The sequence below is a fragment of the Malus sylvestris genome, chromosome 14 (genome assembly GCF_916048215.2).
Source record: "Malus sylvestris chromosome 14, drMalSylv7.2, whole genome shotgun sequence".
Taxonomy (NCBI): Eukaryota; Viridiplantae; Streptophyta; class Magnoliopsida; order Rosales; family Rosaceae; genus Malus; species Malus sylvestris.
In genome coordinates, this window is record NC_062273.1 from 12,619,878 (window position 1) to 12,643,426 (window position 23,549).

A 23,549-nucleotide genomic window follows, 5' to 3' on the forward strand; every position below is an offset into this window, starting at 1 on the left:
TGTCGTTTGTAATTATTGTCATGATAGGATGTGGTGTTCACTTTAAGAGAATTAGTATCCACTTTTGGGAATGACGTTAATCCAGTAGGTCAGGACTGCAATTTTTCATCAAGAGCTCATTATTCTATTCAACCACAAGGAACACCGATATTATCTGGTTGTACTCAATAAAGCCTTGCTCTCTATACTGTTGCTGCATGAGCATGTTAGAGGCATGAAAAGTGTTGAAAGTCTTTTCCAATATATCTTCCTTAGTGATATTCTTCCCACAAAGATTCATTTGGGAGCTAATTCTGAATATTGTAGAGTTATACTTAACAACCGTCTTAAAATCTTGGATCCATAGGTATGTCCACTCATAATGAGCCCTTGGGAGAATCACCATTTTTGGTGATTGTATCTATTTCTCAATGCCTTCCAGAGGGCTAATGGATCTTCAACTGTTAGGTACTCGCTCTTCAATCCTTCATCAAGTGACGACAGATAAAGATCATGGTCTTCGCCTGATCTTGAGAAGATGCATTGTTTTCCTCCTTGATGGTGTCTCCAAGGTTTCCTACCTCCAGATGGATCTTGGCAGCCACTACCCAGTAAGGTAGTTTTGCCCAATAATATAAGGGCAACAAAATCAAACTTGGCCAAATTCACCGTTCTCTTTTTCTGAAAGAAAAATGAGATGTGTAAAAACTTGCAATAATATGTATTTTAAAGGAATGAAGTGTTAGAACTTCTGGTTTTGACAAATTTTTCTTCAGGGCAAAATGATAAACACTCGAAACTTCAGACTCGAGATTTACATAATTAATGAGGAAGACGATTGTACCGCACCACTCTTATTGGAGTAATATAGCGTAGGATGGGCGATTATACAGCACTACTCAAGCCGCATCAAAATTTAAATATGCAGTACATGGTGGACGAACATGGTGCATCATCTAAAATTGCAGTAAAATTAAATTTTCAATTCAAGATGAGCGATTGTACCGCACCATCTAAAATCGTAGTGAAATTAACATAAACAAACATTGGGTTAGTAATCAGGAGCTATACCAAACAAAAAATAAAAAATATAAATAATTGTTATATTGAGAACTAGGAGAAGGCATGGTGCTAGCAGATCTTGGCAATGGTACATCAAGCAAGTGAGGTAGAGAAGGAAGAAGAACAATAAGTGACACATCTTGACCTAAATCAGGGCGTGCTGGCCGTCAAGTGAGAGTGACATAACCATGTGCACAATGCGGAAGCAAAATTGATATAGAGAAATATGGGTAAATAAAAAAAAAACAACTACTAGCAAGCACTGGATAAGATAACGTGCTAATGCGAGATTAAGTGTGAAATACACAATCAGAGCATAAATAGCCTAAGTGTAGTCCGACTGGACAAGTATTAATTATACAACACCTAAAGGTGATCCTACATTTATGATGTTCTGTCAGAACCACCGTCGAAATCTCCGAGAGCCACCAAAGCACTTCTACCTAAAACCTGGAGGGGCGCAAAACAAAAAGTGTGAATGGGCAAAAACAAAGTTTTTCAAAATCATTTCATTTCTCAAAAGTTTTAACCCCTCGTCGTAAAACCTGTATAATTTCCCAGAAATATAATATATGCTATATCAGAAATCATGCTTCGGATGGAAATCCATAGAAATATACCATGCCAAAGTATCTCAATGAAATGCTATAAGTAACTAGTTAAAATATATCAATGCCAGATATCATATCAGCCGAATCCCCCTAAATTAATCTACATAGCTGAGTCTATAGCTCATAACCAATCTCAACCATATCAAATCCTGCACACGAGTCGGAACCACCTAAAGTGGTCTGTACAACAAGACTAGGTGTAAAATAAATATGCTCTTGTGCTACGATCACGTGAAGACTATGCGAATGATCGCGGGTCACCTACTATTCGGAACCACCTAAAGTGGTCTATACAACAAGCCTGTGCACCTAACTTGGATCCAAGGTGGGCATATGGTGCGGAAGGTGCACATCACATGAAGGACTATGCCCTAACTCTGGGCGGGAGCACTAACACCGAGGTGCATGTTTATGAACTCTCAATACATCACATCATATCTTGCATAACTGAAGTAATTTCATATCTTTAATTTATGAACTTACCTGGCACTTACCTGTGTATCCGCAACACCAATCATAAATATATGCAACTACTAATGCATAAATAAAATAGGCAGATACTTTGCATGGCATTTCAAAACGTATAATCATTCAAATTCATTTTCTAGAAAATCTCGTATATAGGTATATACGGAAAAACCAAAAGCCCACTCACTGATAAGTCGAAGGGTTGTAGCCCCCAAGCCTCGATTGATGACGCTTGTCCTCAGGATAGGTCTCACCTATATGCGAAATAACTAAATAAACGTTAATTAAAGCATATAACCAAAACTAGCTAATAACGTCTCATACAATGCTCAAATGGGATGTTTGAATATACCAACGTGATCTACTCAACACCATGAACATCCCCATATTTTTAGAAAATTTTTCCGACTACCTACACGTCGGCTAAGGCACGGCCAAACGCACCCCCACGCGCGGTTAAACCCTAACTAAGCCTAACGACCGTTAGGAATATTCCGTTGTAACCTTAATAAAAGTTGACGGCATTACTTGATGCCGTTAGAATATTCCGTCAGACTTGATGGAATATTCTCTTTCGTATTCCTTGGATCGTCGGAGACCGTCGCTGTTGTCGAAAACTGGGAAAAAGTATAAACCTTCATATCTTTTTCGATTCTCAACCAAAATTCATGCATTTTATACCACAATGAAGCTTACAACGGGTAGAACAAAACCTTATCAATTTTAAGCCCTAAAATCCACGGGATCTCTTCGAAAAAAGACACGATAATCCGACCACCTCTATAACTCGTCGAACTGAAGCTTCCCGACATCCAAAACACTCCAAAGTTACTCCCCAAGCTTCGTTTAGATGTATTAAGGCTTCCTATGACCTTAAAACTCGCTGAAAAGTCCACAATTACGACCGCATGACTCAAATCGGGAATTCTGGGTTCTCGGGTTTTCGAAGGATTCACGTTCTAAAAATGGTATAGATGTGTTCCTGAGCTCATAAGGAACACGAAGATGGCTTCCAAAACCTCGATAAGTGATTAGTGAGCTAGGTTCGAAGGTTGACCGTACGTATTGTATGGACAATGGAAGAAAACCGAGAGAGGGAGAGAGAGAGAGGGTCAACGGGATTGGTTGGTGTGTGTGTGTGTGGTCCAGGTTTGGCCAACCAAACTAAAAACAAATAAAACTTAAGTTCCAAATCTTTAGGAAAGGAAATAATTGGTCAAAATATTAAGCTCAAACCACACAACTACACAACGTACTCGACGTCCAAGGGTAATTTAGACATTTCACACCATCAGAGAATATTTTTCGGGATGGGCTGTGACAATAAGATCCTTAGAGGAAGCATTTTTTGGCGAAGAGAAATGACAACTGGTTAGGGTTCAAAGTGTTGTGCTGATAACGTGTTATAAATAGGCAAAAGTTAAAGAGATAATTTTTACTAGAGACTGGAGCAAAGCTGGTGTAATATATCCCACTATTTATTTTCGTAACCATAACACAAAAGGATTGCAGGTAAAGAAGGAAAGAAAGGGATATTGATATTCACTTCTATTCTGTGTATTGTGATCATATACGGAATGCTCCTTAGATAGAGTCATATCCGTGAAAAATCTTAAAAGTGAAATGAATGCATTTTGAAAAACGTCATACAACAACAACAATGCTATTATTCTTAAGTCTTTCTCACTTTTCATCTTTGGCTAAAATATGTGGACATTTATTCCGACAACTTTTACAACAAAATATTCATAAAACAAAGTCATAACAGACAAATTACAAAGTACGTAGCCTTAAAAAGACGGCATCTTACTTGAGAGTTTACTGGCTACTAATGGGTTTGTCTTGTATAAATAGATGAATAGATTTTTTAATGTGATCGGCATATAAAGTAGTACACCACGTGTCATTATAAAAATTGTAGAATATGCGTGTTAAAAAGTTAATAAATAAATGTTCCAGTCACAATGAAAAAAAATTCGTATAAATGGGAGAAAGATCTATATGCTTGATTATCGGGTATTTACTGATCAACCCGTAAATTAGTCTTACACAGAACATTGTAACATCCACAGAAAGAGACAACTGGCGAGCTGAATAAAAGGAGAAAACCCATCGTCGCGAGCTCAGGTTGCTAAAGTTCTAAGCGAATCAGGAAGTATTGGGTATTCATTGCAGTTGTCCGGATCTGTCAATATAATTTTGTGATTTAGGTTTTTGTGATGGTTTGTTTATCTTTATCAAGATGGATGAATAGGAAATGAAATGGCCAGTGATTTTGGGTTCTTGTGGATGCCTCATTGTCTTAATTTTCTTGTTCATCTGTTCTTTATGAATTGACCCTAAGAAAAGACTTAGAGTACTTGGATCTAACGGAGGACATGACACAGAACCGAGCGCAATGACGTTCTAGAATTCATATAGCCGACCCCACTTAGTGGGAAAAAACTTTGTTGTTGTTGTTGTTGTATCTGTTCTTTATGAATTAATTGCATTTTCATATAAAAGTTATAGCCTTTGACATGCATGATATGTACCAAAATATTGGGTGGGAGGAAATGAGGAGTTTGATTATCACCCCATTTGGACAAGTTTGTTTTTATGTATAGATAATGTTTTGGTATTCTTGTTCTTCATAGTAACACTATCAAGTTTTTTCGGATTGTTAATATGCATTTGAAATTTGGTTTTTCTTTTTCGCTGAATAGAATTTCTAGTGGAAGTAGTGAAATTCAACGAAGGCGTGTTCATGTGAAACTTTTAAGTGTCCATTCGAGAGGACCGGTTGAGTTTTAGAAAGAGAAAGATGCTGAAAAGCACATTGGACAGAATTGTGAGGAGTCATCGTAATGTTACTTCTAGTTGCAGTATCAGTATCAATAGCATCAGCGGAGTTCCCAAAGAGAAGGTAGATTGCGTGGTAATAGGGGCAGGTGTGATGGGATTGGCAGTGGCGAGAGAGCTTGCTCTAAAGGGCAGAGAGGTGTTGGTGTTAGATTCAGCTCCCACCTTCAGCACTTCCACCAGCTCCCGTAACAGCGAGGTCATCCATGCCGGTATCTACTACCCGACCCATTCCCTCAAGGTACCCACAAAATCAAATATAAAAGTCATAAACTTTAATGTCAAGAAATTCCCAATTCTTAATTTGAATGTTGAAAGCACAATGTATCCTTTAACTTTTTAATGCATTTGGCAGGCGAAGTTTTGTGTTAGGGGAAGATATTTGCTGTACAAATATTGCTCTCATCACAATATTACTCATAAACAAATTGGTAAACTCATAGTTGCAACTGGGTCTTCCGAGATTCCCAATTTGCATAATCTAATGCATCGCGGGATTCAAAATGGAGTTGATGGTTAGGTAATGATATGGAAGGTTCAGAACCCATGAGAATGGAACCTGAATTGGCATGTTTGAAAGCGTTGCTATCACCGCTTTCTGGGATTGTGGATACACATTCCCTCATGCTATCTTTGGTGGCATTTCCATTTTGTTCTTTCTCATTTCCTATATTAGTTGCACTAGGATCAACTCAAGTACATGCTTCAGATAAAATTTCGGTATCTTTAATCGAATATTGGATTTTATACGATCTAGTATCTATCACCCTTAATCCCTATATGGGTATAGGGGGAAGCTAAAAATCATGGCACAACCTTCTCCTATAATACTACTGTTATTGGTGGCCATATTCAACAAAATCATCTATGCCTTCATGTTTCTGGAACCAAAACCCTTGAAAATTGGAATGGAAAGTTTCCATTGCAACCAGAGATGATACTTATTCCTAAACTCGTTATGAACCCTGCCGGCTTAAGTGCCCCTGCCCTTGCAAAGTGATTTGATGGCCCTCCGAACTGAACATATTCCTCCTGCCCATTTGGCTCGTGGATGCTACTTCACTTTATCAAATACTATAATCTGTCCGTTCAGACACTTGATTTATCCTATACCAGAGGATGGCAGCCTTGGTGTGCATGTTACCCTGGATTTAAATGGTCAGGTCAAGTTTGGCCCTGATGTAGAAAGGATTGATGGTGTTGATGATGTTTCAAGCTTCCTCAATAAGTACCATTTCTTTATCCCTGTTGTCCACTCTATTATATTATGTAGTACTGTCTACATTGTCCATTATGTTTATTGGTTTAAGTGGTCGTAACTCAGTCCAAAAATTTCTATCCATGCTTGTACAGTAGAGCATATTCCTTAAGCCTTTTTATTTATTTATATTTGTGTGCATAAATTATGTTGCCTTCCTATGTTGAAACAAATTCTGGTGTCTTGCATAAGTTAGGCTTCATTAGAGCATGCATTTGGTACTAATGTTGTTGCCTCAGACAATGATCAAATGGAGCTCCTAGTCACTTATTTTCTGGTGAACCGTAAATTGTAATGTCAATATTCTTTAGGGAGGTTTTTTAGGATATATCGTTGCATATATACGTTCCCATGTTTGTTTGGATGCTTAATGCTTTTAGGCTAAAATCTTAATGACCTGATTGAGGTGCATCTGATGTTGAGTGTGATGTTGGACAATCTTAAAAATATGACAAGGCGTTGGTTACAGGTTTGACTATTGTGTATGTACGAATGTGTTGATCCTAAAAACTACCCAGCCTACGTGGCGCGCAGGCCTAGTAATTAGTAAGCTAACTACATCCTTTGGTCTTTTGCGGGGCGTGCCAACTCGTCAGCCGAGCTGGGCTGAGAAGTAAAATATGTTGATGTTGCGTTGGGTGCGCTGCTAACTTCTGAATCTCCTGACTGTGGTTGAGGAAGAAACACTCTCGGCCTTCGGGTTCTAGAGCCTGAAGACAAGCCTGCTAGTTTTACGAAATTCAATATCAAATTCAGCTTTCAAAGTGCCGAATGTAATAACTTGTAACACCTTACTTCGCCGAAAAGGCTAATGAGATGACCTCTGGCAATAAGGATTCGAAAATCTTTCTCGACCAAGACTTGGATAGATAACTAGTCGACCTCGACGTAGTACTGTTTATCCAAACTGAAGGTGCATCGTAGTCGGCCGATTCTACGGCAACAATGCTGTTTATCCAAACTGAAGATGTGTTGGTGAAAAAGAAAATAAAAAATCTCAAGATGTTTGAGAGGTTTCACGTAGAGCGAGGGTTTACGCAGGGCAGCTTGTGTGTTGAATTGCAGGTCCTTTCACGTTGCGCAATGCCTCTATATTTATAGGAACAAATGTTGTGTGGTGCAGCTTCACACTACTGCAAGATTTGATTTTAATTCAAACTTGTTAGCTAGAATCCTAGTCAAAGACTTCTCCAGATAAGCAATAACCTATCTTTTAGATGCCATCATTATCTCCTAGACTCGGCAATAAATGAGGCACTGCCAAAAAACCACCTTGATCTCGTTGTTTGCCTTCCACGTGTATTGCGCTTTCCACAGCATGCCGACTACATGGCCTACCAATTATATATATGTATGTATATATATATGTATATATGTATGTGTGTATATATATATATATATATATATATATATACATACATACATATATACATATATATAGTTGATGGCCTTTCACACGGCATGCAAGCCGTCCATCACTTGACAACTTCCTCACCATTAAGAAAAACATTTTTTTTTCTTATCCTTCGCAGGCCTTCAAAGAACCATGCCCTCAGGCTATCTCCTAGTCCAACTAGGAAACCGTGCCCTCACATCAATGTTTTCCTTCTTTATTTCCACCATGTGTAAAATCATTTCCCATACGTATATGCATGCGCTAACTTAAAGAATTGCAAATGAACTACAATTCTTCCACTAATATATATCACATGCAGAGAAGGACAAAGATAAGGCCATGATTAAAACCACATTATTTCTTTTAATAATACCAAAATTATCTTCACCTTTCATCCAACGGTGTAAAGCTATGCTCACTCAACGGCCTTGATTGCACGGGCCGACGGTGTAAATTCAGGTCCAAACATTGCCCCCCAGTTTCCTTAAATTTCGGCTCATAAGCCAAATGGTTCAGGAAATTAAGTCTCTGCAGCCAATTAGGAGTACGTCGACCACCTACCTATCAGGCCGAGAGAAACTTGTTGTCGTGCACTTGATTCTTAGTAACTTGCCAGAAAAAACTAAACCGAGGTCGAGCGGAATTTTTCTTAGCAGCTCAACCTGTTTCAGCTATATTTAAAATATAGAATAAAGGGAAAGTGGACATCATGTCAGGGAAAGTGGAATCATGATTCCAGACATCATAAAGTTTTTTCAATCCACTTTTCTTCGACTGGTCGACCTACTTATTAGTGGGCAAATATAAGACCTTGAAAATTATCGTCGAGCTTGACCAACAACCCTCAGTCACTGCGATCAATTCCCTGATATCTATTGATAATTCATGACTCCCTTAATACCTATGCTCTGCCAACGATGTGGTATTCCTCAGCAGCCACAATTATACAAGGCTCGGCGATTTTGGTAGATAGGGCCAAGAAGAACCTGATTCTTGGTACAGCTGATGGATGGGGCCGAGAAAAATTGGACGACCGAGAAAAATCGGGTCGAGAACTACTGAGAAACCTCTGCCGAACAAAAATGTATTTGGCATTAAAATTTCATTCCTTTGACCAAAGTTGTCTCGGCACACTCGGCTAAAAAACTGATGCCGACAACAATGACAATCTCTTTTTTCTGATAAAGACCACCAATGGGTTTTTGGGAAAATGCCAACACTTCACCATTAAAGGCCATTCCTTGACTGAATGCCACGAATCAAATCCTGCTGTCAAATGCTTGTTATCTCAAATCAAATTAACATTGAATTAATGGCTAAGTGGCCAACTCAACATCACCTTTCGGCTAAAAAAGTCATCATGACTATGCTTTTATACACACACACACACACACACACACACACACACACACACACATACATTTATTGATGGAGAGCAGTCGAAGGTGAGAGAAAGTGTGCATAATTTGTTTTTAGCAGCCCATCTGTGAGATGGCAGAAAAGCTGCAGTGGAGAGTAGAAAGCAGAAAATGAGAGAGATGCCGAGGTCGAGAAAAATTTGGAGGGTTGAGAAAAGTTGGGCAGAGGGTCGAGAAAACCATTCTTGCCAGCTCGGCCTATCACCTCAGCAATTGCAGCAAATAATCCCGTTCGCCGATCATACCTTTATTGCCCCCTTATTTTCTTATGCATCGGCCTAAAAGGCCAAATGGTTAAGAAAATAATTTATTCATCTGTTTATATATATATATATTAGCAAATGGAAATAAAAGTGGCCAAACCATAATCAGGAGGAGGCCAATGATGCTTTATTCAAAGCCGAGATCTTTTTATATCAAAATTTTCAAATTGATTTTGCTCTAAGCCGAATTAAGAATTTTCTTCAAATATTTTTGACTTGGCGCAATATTTTCCACTTTCGGCTGCCGAATGTGTTGAACAATTATTATGCCCCCCAGGTATAATAATTTCGCCAATTTTGGCTTTTAACTCGAACAACTTAGCCGAACGGGATTTCTCTATATCGGCTTTATCACCAATAATCATATCAATTGGCGTGGTTTTCTTAGCTAAGCCTATGTCTTGACCCTGTTCGTCATTGGAGCATTCCTCTGACGAATCATTTTTTGAGTCAATTTTTGTATTTGGCTCAAGAACTTGAACTTTTTCTTCTAGGCCTACCAAACTTTCAGTCTCAACCGAAAAAACAGGTGGCCTAGATTCTTCTTCAGCGGTCTTAACAATTTTCTTAGGTCTAATTTTGATTGTGGTCAGAGCGAAAAATTGCCCCCCGACCTCTAGCCTTTTTTCAAGAACTTTACAGTACTCTTCAATGAATTTTTGTTGCTTCTCGACATTTTCCTTATTTAGGCGCAAAATCTCACCCACTGAAGCTTGATTGAGTTCTTGATATATCATGTGAACTTCGTAGCTTTAGCATTGGTCCCATTGGGCGTGCCAAAATGTTGACTCTAAAAACTATCAAGCCTACGTGGCGCGTAAGCCGAGTAATTAGTAAGCTAACTACGCCTTTCGGTCGTATGCGGGGCATGCCAACTTGTCGGCCGAGCTCGGTCGAGGAGTAAAATATGTTGATGTTGCGTTGGGTGCGCTGCTGACTTCTTAATCTCGCGACTGTGGCCAAGACACTATCGGCCTTCGGGTTCTAGAGCTTGAAGACAAAACTGCTAGTTCTACGAAGTTCAATATCAAATTCAGCTTTCAATGTGCCGAATGTAATAACTTGAAACACCTCACTTCATCAAAAAGGATAATGAGATGACCTCTGCCAATAAGGATTCGAAAATCCTTCTCGACCAAGACTTGGATAGATAACCAGTCAGCCTCAACACAATGCTGTTTATCCAAACTGAAGGTGTTTCATGGTCGGCTGATTCTACAGCAACAGTGTTGTTAATCCAAACTGAAGATGTTCGCCAGTTGCCTTCACATTGCTGTTTATCCAAACTGAAGATGTGTTTACGAAAAAGAAAATAAAAAATCTGAAGATGTTTGAGAGGTTTCGCGTAGAGCGAAGGTTTGCGCAGGGCAGTTTGTGTGTTGAATTGCAGGTCCTTTCATGTTGCACAGCGCTTCTGTATTTATAGGAACAAATGTTGTGTGGTGCAGCTTCACACTACTACAAGATTTGATTTTAATTCAACTCGTCAACTAGAATCCTAGTCAATGACTTCTCCAGATAAGCAACATCATATCTTTTAGATGCCATCATTATCTCCTAGACTCGACAATAAAGGAGGCATTGCCAAAAAACCACCTTGATCACGTTGTTTGCCTTCCACGTGTATTACGTTTTCCACAGCATGCCGACTACATGACCTACCAATTATATGTATATATATATATATATAGTTGACACGGCATGCAAGCCGTCCATCACCTGACAACTTCCTTACCATTAAGAAAAAAAAATTTCTTATCCTTCGCAGGCCTTCAAAGAACCATGCCCTCAGGCTATCTCCTAGTCCAGCTAGGAAACCGTGCCCTCACATCAATGTTTTCCTTCTTTATTTCCACCATGTGTAAAATCTTTTCCCATATGTATATGCATGCGCTGACTTAAAGAATTGCAAATGAACTACAATTCTTCCTCTAATATATATCCCATGTAAAGAATGACAAAGATAGGACCATGATTAAAAACCACACTATTTCTTTTAATAATAGCAAAATTATCTTCACCTTTCATCCGACGGTGTAAAGCTATGCTCACTCAACGGCCTTGATTGCACGGGCCGACGGTGTAAATTCGGGTCCGAATAGAATCCCAAATAGCTATTTTACCCAAAGATAAGGAAGTACTACCCAAATCTAAAGGATGGGTCTCTTGAGCCAGGGTATGCAAGGTCTCGACCGAAGCTTTCAGGTCTTTAACAGTCTCCAGTTGATTTTCAGATACAGGTAGTTTTTTGGATATTTTTCCTACGCCCAAACCTAAAATTTTAGGACTCAATTTGATTGTTGTACACTTGTAAGTGCTATGTTTGCTTTATAGATGAAGAGGTTCAGTAGAGTACAACATTGATAGTTCTGATGATATATCGTTTTACGGCTATGTAGGGGGAGGATGTTCATGGGATAACTGGTCTCGTCAACCTTTTTGGAATAGAGTCGCCCGGTTTAACTTCAATCATGGGAATTGCAGAGCACATAGCAATGAGATTCTTCAGTTGGTGTGTGTTCAATAATTGTTGATTTCCCTACCCTAACAACTAATTAGATGTTACTTAGTATTACGGTCTTGTAATATTCATCTTTACTTGTAAGTGAGAGGTCTTAGGTTCAATTCTTGCTAAAGGTGAATTTGAATCACACTATAGCCAGTCTATTGTCAGGCTTAGTTCACTCCTTTATGGGGTGTTTGTTTTCCTTTACTAAAATTCACTAGACTGGATTGGACTAACCCATAGTCCAGTATCGTGTTTGTTTCCTAGAGGGCCTAGGTTTAATGAGACTAGCTCTCACTCGCTTCGACTAAAGGAGGGACTAGCAGGTCTTAGCTATACCTCCCAAAAAACCAAGGGATTGCTAATCCCATCTCTAAAAACGATCGCACGATACGAGTTCGCAAGCATGTTTCTGGGCAACTCCATTTGTCAACCCATTTCCCAAATCTAAAACCTAGCCTCACCACTGCCTAAATCCCAACACAAAATTCAACAAAAAAAAAATGCAAAACTATAACAACAATCCTAATAGAAAATTTCCGGTTAGCGCGTCTGCATCGATGTTGTCTATCCACGGAACTTGAGTGCGAGTGTAAGTCTGAAATGCTTCAAGTTGCTTTCGTGCCTTTTCTAGGTATTGCGCCATCTTCAGATGTTTTATCGTGCACTCCCCAGTAGTCTGGCTGGTGATTAGCTAGGAATCAAAATGAATTGCAAGCTTTTTCACCGCCAAGTTTTTCGCCATTCAGAGGCCTGCTAGTAGGGCTTCGTACTCTGCTTCGTTGTTGGATGCTTTGAAGCCTTAAGTGTTTGCCTACTTCAGCATCAAACCATTTAGGGTGATAAGGACTATGCCTGCTCTCGAGCCCTTGTAGTTGGATGCGTTGTTGACGTGCAAATTCCAAAAGTCTCCATTAGGTGAAGGTTGGATCGTAAAACTAAGCTGTATTGGCCAAGTTTCAACATCCATTTTATTGCTCGTTGAGAAGCATCTTGACCATGTAGGATTGATCGTAGAGGATACTGAGTCATGACAATAACTGTATAAGCTTAAAAATATGGTCTTAGCTTCTGAGCCGCAACAACTAGGGCCAAAATTAATTTCTTGATCTTCGAATATCTGGTTTTTGCATCAAGAAGAGCTTTAAAAATGTATAATACCAGCAGTTGGGCCCATAGCTATTCTCGCATGACGGCAGAGCTCATTGTTACTTTTGAAACTGCCAAGTAGATGTATAAGTCTTCCACTGCTTCCGGCTTGGATAGTAAGAGAGGTGATGTGAGATACTTCTTCAGGTCTTGGAAAGCTTTTTCGCACTCATCATCTTATTTGTCTCATTGGGCCCAGTCGGGAGTGTACACTACCAGAACGCTCAATTCGTGACTAATCGAGCTGCTGCTTACCGGTACCCTGCTAGAGACGTTCGTCGTCTACCTTTGTCCTACTTCGGGACGCCTTATCTAGGGCACGCTGCATCTTGGTACGTTGCAAGAGCTGATTCACCAAGGTCGTCTGCTGCGTGAGGGCGCTTGTCAACTCTATGACTTTTCGAGACAAGTGTTGTTCACCATTTGGGTTGGAAGAGCTTGGACGATATACGTCTCCTTGAGTAGTGGAAGTGTAATGAACTCTGGGCTCAAGATTTGAGTTGGGATATGTCAAATCTGCGGAGAAATAGGGTGAAAATACCCTTGGTTCAATCGTCAGTCCAGAAATCTGAAACCGAGGCAGTTATTGTCCATTGCATGCTAGTGGGAATCCCGGTGTGCCTTAAGGATTATTTTTTGCTCCACGGCAAGCTTCGCAAACGTGGTCAATAAGGTTTTCAAAAAGACTCAACATGGTTTATACACGTATCACTTGAAAGGGAATATTTAGGCCAAGTTTCGCCTAAAAATAAGGACAACTTTTTCTACCATTACCACAAGGCAGTTAAATCCTATCCATGTGCCGAGATCGACGCACGCTTCATCAAGGTGAGAGACTTGGTAGCAAAGTACCTAAATGATGTGGTTATGGAGAAATGGTTGCGGCCTCGAATGAATGCGAAGAGGTACAACGTAATGGCCACTAACATTGTCGAAAGCATTAATGCGATGTTGCACTTTGCGAAAGGGCTGCCTATACCTTACTTGATCAATTTCATTAGGCGATGTTGCAAAAATAGTTTGTCAAAGGTGGGACATAACGTGTATGACCATTACCACGTTGTGCCCCGGCCTCGATGAGAAAAAAATTAAGAAAAAGGGCATAGGATGCAAGGCACATGGGTGTTTAGAAAGTAAGTGATACTGAGTTTCATGTTTACCATGCGGATGGTGAAGTCGTGGTCGATACGCGTAACAAGACTTACACTTGACGAAAATTCAATCTTTAGCAATTGCCCTACAAACACGCCATCACAGCTTGTTTATTTGCAAACTACAGCTTCTATGAGTTGGCCTTAACCTACTACAGTCGTACAACGTGGGAGGCAGTCTATTTTAATTCCATACACACAGTATTCCCCGCTCTACAATGGAACGTAAAACATGCAGCCGAACGCACATTAGTCATACCTCTGCCATGGAAGGTACTGGTCGGGAGACCCAAGAAGCGGCGTATCTCATTCCCAAGAAGAAGATATAGTCCATCAGAAATGCAAGCGTTGCCGGAAGCTTGATCATAACCAACAGACTAGCAAGGAACTTGTTGATATCCCCAAAACCACATGATTGTTTCCCTTGCATGGGGTGTCCCTGTAATGTGCAAGTCATGGTATATTTGGATTAAAGTGTGTTTTTAAAAAATGGTAGAAGCAGCTCCTTGTGCATGAGTTGTGCATGTATTGTGCATCCGTTCAGTCATTTGTTCTGCAAATAAGAAGGATATTCAATTGTCATGTTTATAACCCACATTGAATGAGATAGGGCCTGTGTGAAAAAATGATATTTATACAAGTCTACCATGATGTGTGTGAAAACCCATTGGGTCAAATTAAGTGGCCAAATATAACCCTAACTAAAACTATTTTTTTACAACATACTATTATTAAACATTTATGAGTTGACATGAGAAGAAATGACATTTTACACATTTACATGGAATGCACACCTTAAGTAGGTTAGGACAAGACATAGAGGTGAGGTTATGTACAACACATGTATAACTCATCTACCTTGTCTTATCAATTAGGTTAAGAAGCCAAATAAACCATGGAAGCCAACTTTTGCTAATTAATTTCCACTTTTTAGCTTGGGATTTACACAACTATGAGGATGGTGCCTTTTCCAATAAAAGAAACCTTAAAATAATGGGGTAAGTATCATCCTATTTGCCGCCAATTGTTGAGGAGAATCCCAAATCGTACATTATATTGCTCTTTATCACACATTTTTTGTTAAAAAATTGGGGAAAGTATCCCACCAAGGTATTTTTTGGCGCCATGTATCCATCCTTTGTTTTAGGAACCAAAACAATTTGCCTTTTTCATAGGCAATCATGTCTTTGTTCGGCCACTAACTCCGAACTCGGAGAAATTGCTTCAAGGTCAAACTCCTAAAACACAAACTGAAACAGTGTTCGTATGAGGACAGTGTTAGCCGGTTCAAGATCCCCGAGAAGCTTGAGATGAAGAAGAAGAAAGCCTACGAAGGAGGAGTTGAATTGTTCCGATGTACGCCAATCTTCACAGCAGCGCCAAGGCCAACAAGGATTGGCTTGATGTTAACGTGATCAACAAGCGCAGCCTCCTTCTTAGGCGTTTGTTCTAAGTGTGGCATTAGCCACCCTTTTTTGTAGACTGTGAAGGTCCCTTTTTTGTGTAGTCTTCCAAAGTTGAAACTTACAGAGACTTTCTCAACTTGCTGCACCACTGTCTTTCTTCTTAAATTAGGACATTGGCTCATCAAGATAATACTTTTGATCACTTTGATGTAATATGCATTGCCACTCATTGTAATGAAATGGGATTAATGACTACTTCCATTTATGTTTTTTGCCATTTAGTGTACCATGCTTTTAGTTATCCTTAAAAGAAGTTAAGAAATTTTTGACAAAAACTAAAGAACTTAAGAAAATATACGAAATTCTACATGGACAATATGTACATATCATGTGCATGTATTGTGCACATTATGTGCATATTATGTGCCTAGGACGTGCATATTATGTGCATGGTACATGCATGGAAAACTCATATGTACTGTGCATGGGGACGTGCATAAAATGCGCACAAAAATTACAAGTATTAAATTTTATCATTTTTCCTAGGCAGGAAATTCAAACCAACGCCAAAATTTATGGCCCAATTTTTTATTTTGGGAAACCTACAAGAAACCTCATTTTTTGAATTTAGTTGTCCTTTGATTTTGGTGATTTTTGGTGCATATAAGGAAACGCAAAACACCCATATTCTCTCATCCCTCTAACGAAGAAATCCATACCACAGTCAAGCTATGAAACATTCGTATTCCCGTTCCCACCCTTGGTCCTTTCGCACCTCTCCCCATAAATCTTCTTATTCCAGTTCCCATTTATGGTTACCTCCTTGCTCCCCCCAGACAAAAGACATAGGCTTATTTGAGCCGTATGAGCTTGAAACAATTGTAGGGAGGATTACCAAGCATGAGGAAGATCACGCGAAGAACATTGCATCCTTGAAGCATAAATTGAAAAGGGCTCGTCGACCCATGGAGATGTTAGCGGCAAAAGAGATCGAGAAGTTCATGTCATCCGAAGCATACAATCACACCTTGGCCAAGCAATACAAACAAAGCTTTCAATTCTAGACTTAGTGAGGGGTTTGAGATATTTAGCCGCTATGCAATGAAAGTGGATGTCAACTCGCCCATTGACTACTACAAAGCACTAGCCGTTGGGGCCACTCGCCAGGAATAATTGAAGTTAATTTGAAGTCTTTTGTGGGTCCTTCATATTTTGTTATATGTTGACATTCCACGTGTGGTTTGTAATGTTTAATTAGCTCAACGTTATCTATGCATAGTAATGGAATTCTGTTATCGTTTCCGATGTTGGTTTTTTACATACAATAAAATAATCAATATTGGACACAGTTCGCCCTCGCTTAAATCTTAAACGGTTTATCCATCACTTTCGAGGTTGGGTTCAAATCGCTTCCCACAGCCTAGAATCCCATTGCCTTTAGAAGTTAGGGTATTATGAAACACATATAAGTAAGTTGTTTCTTCATTTTTTACCACCCTGACCTTGACCAATATGAATCGTAAATCGTGATCGTACAAAGTAGAAGATGGACATCTGCCAACATCCAATGGTCACCATTCACATGACATGGGATGAATACTTGGTCAACATCATTCCATGCACACATGTGTAGCGCCACTGTTGCATTGGCTGACACAACCTTCATCAAGTGCTTTGAAGGTGTAAAAATTGGAGCTTTTTTTGCCTTTGCCTTGGACTTGCCCTTACCAATTCCTGCAACAAGGGTCTCAAATTGTGCATATTCCTATTTCATTTTTTCCTACACTGATGCGTTGCAATACGATTTCAGATTTTCCAACAAAACAAAAACCAAGGACACGTCTGCTTATTTGTAAATGGGGTGCAAAACCATATTACGAACATAAGTGAAGGAAATATTTTGTCCTAGCTAAGAACAAGTAAGAACATTTGAATACATATGCATACTAATAACACTTTAAAGTAGGCATGCATTAAAAAACAATTCATAAAACCCATGACTTTCAAAGCCTAGTATATGGTGAACCAATAAACTCTTTAACAACATTAAAGAGAAGTAAAGATTTAGAGTTTCTTTACCCTTGAAGCTCATCCTTGTTTACACAAGGGATTCCCCCAAGTGGAGGGCCTTCAAGTCACCTCCAAGCTCCTTGGATATTGCTTGTGATTTCCTTCTCCTTTTGTGCTCCTTTGGACTTTGAGAATGTAAGGAAAGGATCTCCAAAAACACCAAAGATTTGGTGTCTCTAAGTCTCCACACCAAGGGTTAAGTGTGAAGATGAAATGGATGACTTAGGGAAGAAGAGATTGCTAGATTAATCTCCCTAAGTGGCCGGCCTCTTTAGAGAAATAGAGAGAAAGTGTTTCACCTCATTTCACCAAGAAAAACCCTAATGAGAAATAAAGCTATAAAGTTCCTTTTATACTTCATTTCAAGTGAGTGGCAAACTTGTAATTAATCCAAGCTTGCCCATTCACCCTAATGGCCGGCCATATTAATGTTATTGGGCTATTTGCCCATTTTGTTTTAGTTGTCATACAACTTAAACATAATGGGCCTTTTGGACCAAAACGCTTTTGGGCCCCGAAACCCAAAACCAACATATAAGCCCAATACGAACCTTTCGTAAAATTAATTAACTAATTAATTAATTTTGACCATTCTTCAATTAAACCATTTAATTGCATATCCATTTCATTTAATTTCTTCACTATCACCCTTACTCGGTGTACGATCCATTAGGTTCCAATTAGCGAGGTAGTGGGCGATTGTTACTCTTAACGATCGATTGTGAATTGAAACCACATTTCAATTCTCCCTTTTATGATTAGTGTTGCCTAATCATTAGGGCTTCCACAAACCATGAGTGACACCTAGCAGTATGTCATGGTTACCTAAGCTAAGTAGAATTGGTTGGAGAACCTATCCAGTTACAACTACAATGCAATACGGTCCTTCTCTAATACAATACTCTTAATCACATTGTTTGAATGATAGTTTGTTTCATGTCTACTATCCAATGCGATACTTCTCTATATGATTCCCTTGAATATGATTTGGAACAAACTTCCTAAGTCATATTCATTTGCTTTGGCCAAAGACTTTAGAATCATATCTTAGAGTATTCTCCTTCCACCATGGATGGTTAGAGATCCCTTGTTGTGCATTCATATGCCTACACAACTAGATAGCTTGACCCCAACAATGCCATGGACACTCCGATGGAATGCCGTTGACATGATCAAAGATCAAAGACCTAACCATTAGACATCTATGATGCCTCAGGTCAAAGGACTACTTTGCATATTGCAACTTTCGAGTTCTTACATGACATGTATGTTCAAACTCCTTTTTTATCGTTGTTCAATGTACTCGATTACTCTTTCGAGCACCTATGTGTTTGTCTTAGTGTCCAACACCAAATGACTTGAGACTAGTCATACTCACGCTTGAGTCAACATAACACATACTAACCTTAGCGGATTGTCAATACCCAATTGGCAATCCTATGGCTAGGAACGTTTTAGGAATGAACATAAGAGAATGGTCTCGATAATCTAACTCACTTAGATCACTTGTCTCTTAGATCAAATACATCTCTTGGATTCCCTTATTACTTAAACACATGATACAATAAATAGTAATTAACAATAAGCTTTGCCCTTCATTAAACATATAAAAGTTTAATACATTAAGTATTCCAAAAAGCTATTACATCAAATAAGTGGCTTTGTGGGCATACTTCCAACAATAAGTAGATGGAAGAGAGGGTAACAATAATAACATAACATTTACCTAGAAATAGAAGTCAGCAGTTGTCCACCGTGCCCCGAATTCTCTGGGACGATTCGTCGATCGCTTCCTCAAAAGGTAAAGGCCAACGTTGATGTGCTGAATCTAAGATCAAATGCATTGTAAAAGCCAAAATTAAACTGTTGTACTAGCTTATAATATGGTAAATAGAAACTAGTTACAAATGAAGAACAATTACTTAAATTGTTGTTCAAAGTACCCTCGGACTGAAAGAGTATGGTAAAAAATCCTAACCCATGCATTCAATCCAAATAAGTCCAGTTTATCGTTGGTACAAAAAAAAAAAAAACAGGTTGTTGGGGATCGAGTTCATATTCAATTGTTTAAATGACAATCAAAAGTGAACTTACCTCAGTGAACCCACCCAACGCGTCAAGATGTCGATGAAAACCTCCACATCTAGCTTTAGGATGATCTGCATGGGCTCCATGACAATAACAAAATCCTCGGCTGAACGACCATTTCCAACTTTCCTTCTTTTGTAGGATTCGAAAGAGGTGAAAGGGTGCACCAACTGCATTCCTTTACACTTCTGCCGCATTCCCTTACCATGAAGAGGCTTCAAACCAGATAGATCGATGGCCTCGTTCACGTTGACGCCTTCATCAGTGTAGGTACCATGCTCACTAACCTATGTGTCCTCTTCCTCTTGAAGGAAAACTTGTCTTTCTTTTAACTCACCATTCACTCTAAACTGCAATATACGCAGCAGCGATTGGGCGACATCGTTTGCGTTCTCAACCTCAATTATCTCCGACAAGTCAACATCAAAAGTAGGAAAATTTGTAGCAAGGGCTATGTCTTTTCCCTATCCAACTTCCCTTCGCCCGTAGAGGTTTTAGGTTAAGGGGAAGGTATGGTGAGATCTTCATAACCTGGTGGACGTTCCGGGGAACTATCTACCTTTTCATCCTAGAGGGCATTATCTGTGTTCCGCCTTGACCTTACTGACTTTTCAGGGGTTGAGGGCTTGTCAAACGTTTCTCTAGGTGCGTCGCTTCGTAGACACTCAAGTTTGGCAGCTAACTCCATGCGGGCACACCACTTCTCCTCTAATGCCTCTACAATTGTCTTTAACCGAACTTCCACTGTCACTAAAAATTCTTCAAACTATCGCTTAGAAACAAACTCAAACTCTTGCGTATAAAAAACAGTGATTACATATCATAAGTTCATCGAACCCTATATTCGGTCAGAAACAGTACATGCGTGTAAATTTAAACTACAATTTACGGGGATTTATGTACTCACCACTAACCGGGACGACAATGGCAACGCTCCCACGTGTGTGTGATATTCCTTCCTTGCCTTCTTTTTCAGTCTGGATGAAAACATGGCCTCAAAGTCCTTATCAGCTTCTGCAACACCTTTACTTTCGTCCTCTGATGTTGCATCTGTACCAACCTCAACATCATCAAACATGACGTTCCAGTAAGTTGCCATTTTTCTTCCTAAGTCTGAGTAATCGGGTGGACAACAACCTGCATCAGACAAAATCGGTGTTGTATATGTATATACAACCAATTCATAATATAAAATTCACTAGGTTAATTAAAACTCGAACAAACACATACCTTTTTTTTAGCAAAAAGACCACTCTTTAGCTTGTGATGGGATGAATTTAGGTAGGTGTCCCAATGGCAAATTTTGGGTAATAACTGAGGCTTCTCCTTGCGCACCTTCGCATAGTTTTCCGACCTCAAGTACGACAATGTTTCAAACAACCAAATCTACAAAATTATAAGCGATAATGTTAATAGGTTGCGGTGAAAACGAATGCAAAAGTGCGTTCAACTTATAACAACAAAATAAAAGAGAAATTACCGAAAAGCATAAGGAAACCCTCTCAAATTATAGGAGTGCTGGATCATTCCCCCCGGTTTCTCTATAGCTTTTTCTTTTACAACCTTGTGGCGGGTCAAAGCAGTTGCGGATATGCTTAGCATTAACACCTAGAATGATGCGGTTTCCCAGGATATCTCTCCCATTTTTCTTCATATTCTACCAACTAAAGCAGGTGGTAGTCAATGGCTGACTCATTCTCATTGCCCAAAACAAGAAAGTGGGCGAAGTACAATAGACTGAGCTTGTACCTATCTTTTGGATATTGGCACATGTTGAATTACTCCTCCAATTGTTTCAGGGTTATCTTCTTCTTCCCCCTGAAATAGATTTTACACTATACACCATATATTGGGCCTAAACTGGGCCTCATGAAAAATACTTGGGGGACTTAGCCCATTATTTATGTATTGAGGAGTGAGCCCTTATTCTATAAAAGGGACTCCCTCACTTTCATTAGAGAGCACCCATTATTCATGTACTGAGGAACGAGCCCTTATTTTATAAAATGGACTCCCTCACCTTCATTAGAGAGCAACGCCGCCTACTGAGCAACCGCCTCGCCGCGAGCATCAACTTTAACCCATCATTTATGTATTGAGAAACGAGCCCTTATTCTATAAAAGGGACCCCCTCACCTTCAAGCGCCACAAGCCGAGCCAACCAAGGCAACATAAGCCACGAGCCGAGCAGCCGAGCAGCATGTGCTATTTCTAGTTGAGCATCATTTCAGATTAACCACCGCCTCATATCGAACATCAGTTCAAGACAACATCTAGTTACTTCGACCCACACATGGACTGAATTTCAAGTCTCCAGCTAAAAAACTATTTTGACTGAAGACTTGGGGGACTACTGTTTATACCATATATAGGGCCTCATATTTAGATATCGTACAAATACTCGGAGGACTTAAATGTAATTATGTGATAAAGGAATAGGAAAATATGTAATAAGTGAGGAGTCCTTATTCTATAAAAAGACCCATCACCCTCACAATTAGGAGAGGCCATTTTCTGAGGCCAATTCCTAGGCCCTCTCATCCTCTCTTAACACTCTCACTCTCAGAGCTCTCTCTCCCTCAAATAAATACAATCAGTGTGGATGTAGCCTAAACCTTGGGGTGAACCATGATACATCTTATGTTATTTACATTTCATTGCAGATTCACGGTCGGATTTACGTTGTACCAAGACCTCCGGTTTTATGCATCAACATTTGGCGCCGTCTGTGGGAATCGACACAAAAAACTATGTCGGTTCTCTTTGATTTTTTCACCTCCATCGTGAACTTGCAACTCTGTAAAAACTCCAAAGTTCATTACTTTTCTCTATATCCAACAAACCCCATTTGAAAAATACTGGGAAGTTTCAAAATTCTATCACCTTTCTCTAAATTATGCGAAACCCATTTCCCAAAATTCTATTTACTCTCAGAGCTACGGAATTTGTCTCGCCTTCTTCCACTCTTCCTCGCATCAATTTCTGCAACAATCGACGACAATCACCTGTCGTCGTCCTCGCTTCCAAGTCGGAGAAGGAACCGTGGAGTGAGGCTAAGAGAGTGTTGATGGAGCAGTGCAGCTTCAACCCTGATGAATCCTTATGTCCTGAGCCCTCTTCAAACAAAAAAAAAACAGGAAAGCACCCTAAACTCGGAAGCTCCCAACTCACTGAATTAACATCTAAGCTTGGAAGCTCCCAACTCACTGAATCAGCATCCATGGCGGTGGCCTCCACATCTCTCGTTTCCCAACTCTCTGGCCCTAAATCTCTCTCCTCTTACTCCGGCATCCCTTACTACCGCATCACTCTCCACCTGAATCCGAGTCCCACTTGCCGGAAAACCCATCTGCAGCGCCACTCCTGATCAAGGAATTTCTCCCCGTCATAAATTTCCGCGACGACGGTGGGGACCCTGCAGAGAGCATGGTCGTCTACCTATATGAGTTCGAGATGGAGGACGAGATCAGACCCATTATTCAGTTTAAGTCAAACCCGGTCATCATCCACAAAGATGTACTGGAGCAGCAATATTAGCTGCACTTGGATTTCTGGGAAAATGCTCAGGGAGCACGGGTTCCAACGATCATGGTCTCACCATAGATAGAGAAGGGTACATATTTCATGAATGCACTGGAGACGTGGAAGGGCGTGAGGGGTTGAGTCATCCCCGAGAAGAAGCGAGTCGAGTTATGGGTGTGGCGGAAAAATGAGTTATTGCGTTTGAGAAGATGAAGCAGCAATCGAGATGGAGGGTGAAATCTGGATGATGCTTTTATCATGTGTATCTGTTGTCCCACTAGGTTTTGGCATGGAACTATCATTGCCATGCTAGTGCCAGTTTCGTAGCATCAAGATTTAAGCTTTCAGGCTCTAAGGTGTC

General features: G+C 39.8%; 1 pseudogene; it reads left to right on the forward strand.

The window, feature by feature from the left end:
* Nucleotides 1-4,764: 4,764 nt before the first annotated feature.
* Nucleotides 4,765-11,830, forward strand: LOC126599028 (L-2-hydroxyglutarate dehydrogenase, mitochondrial-like; annotated as a pseudogene).
* The last annotated feature ends 11,719 nt before the right edge of the window (nucleotides 11,831-23,549 follow it).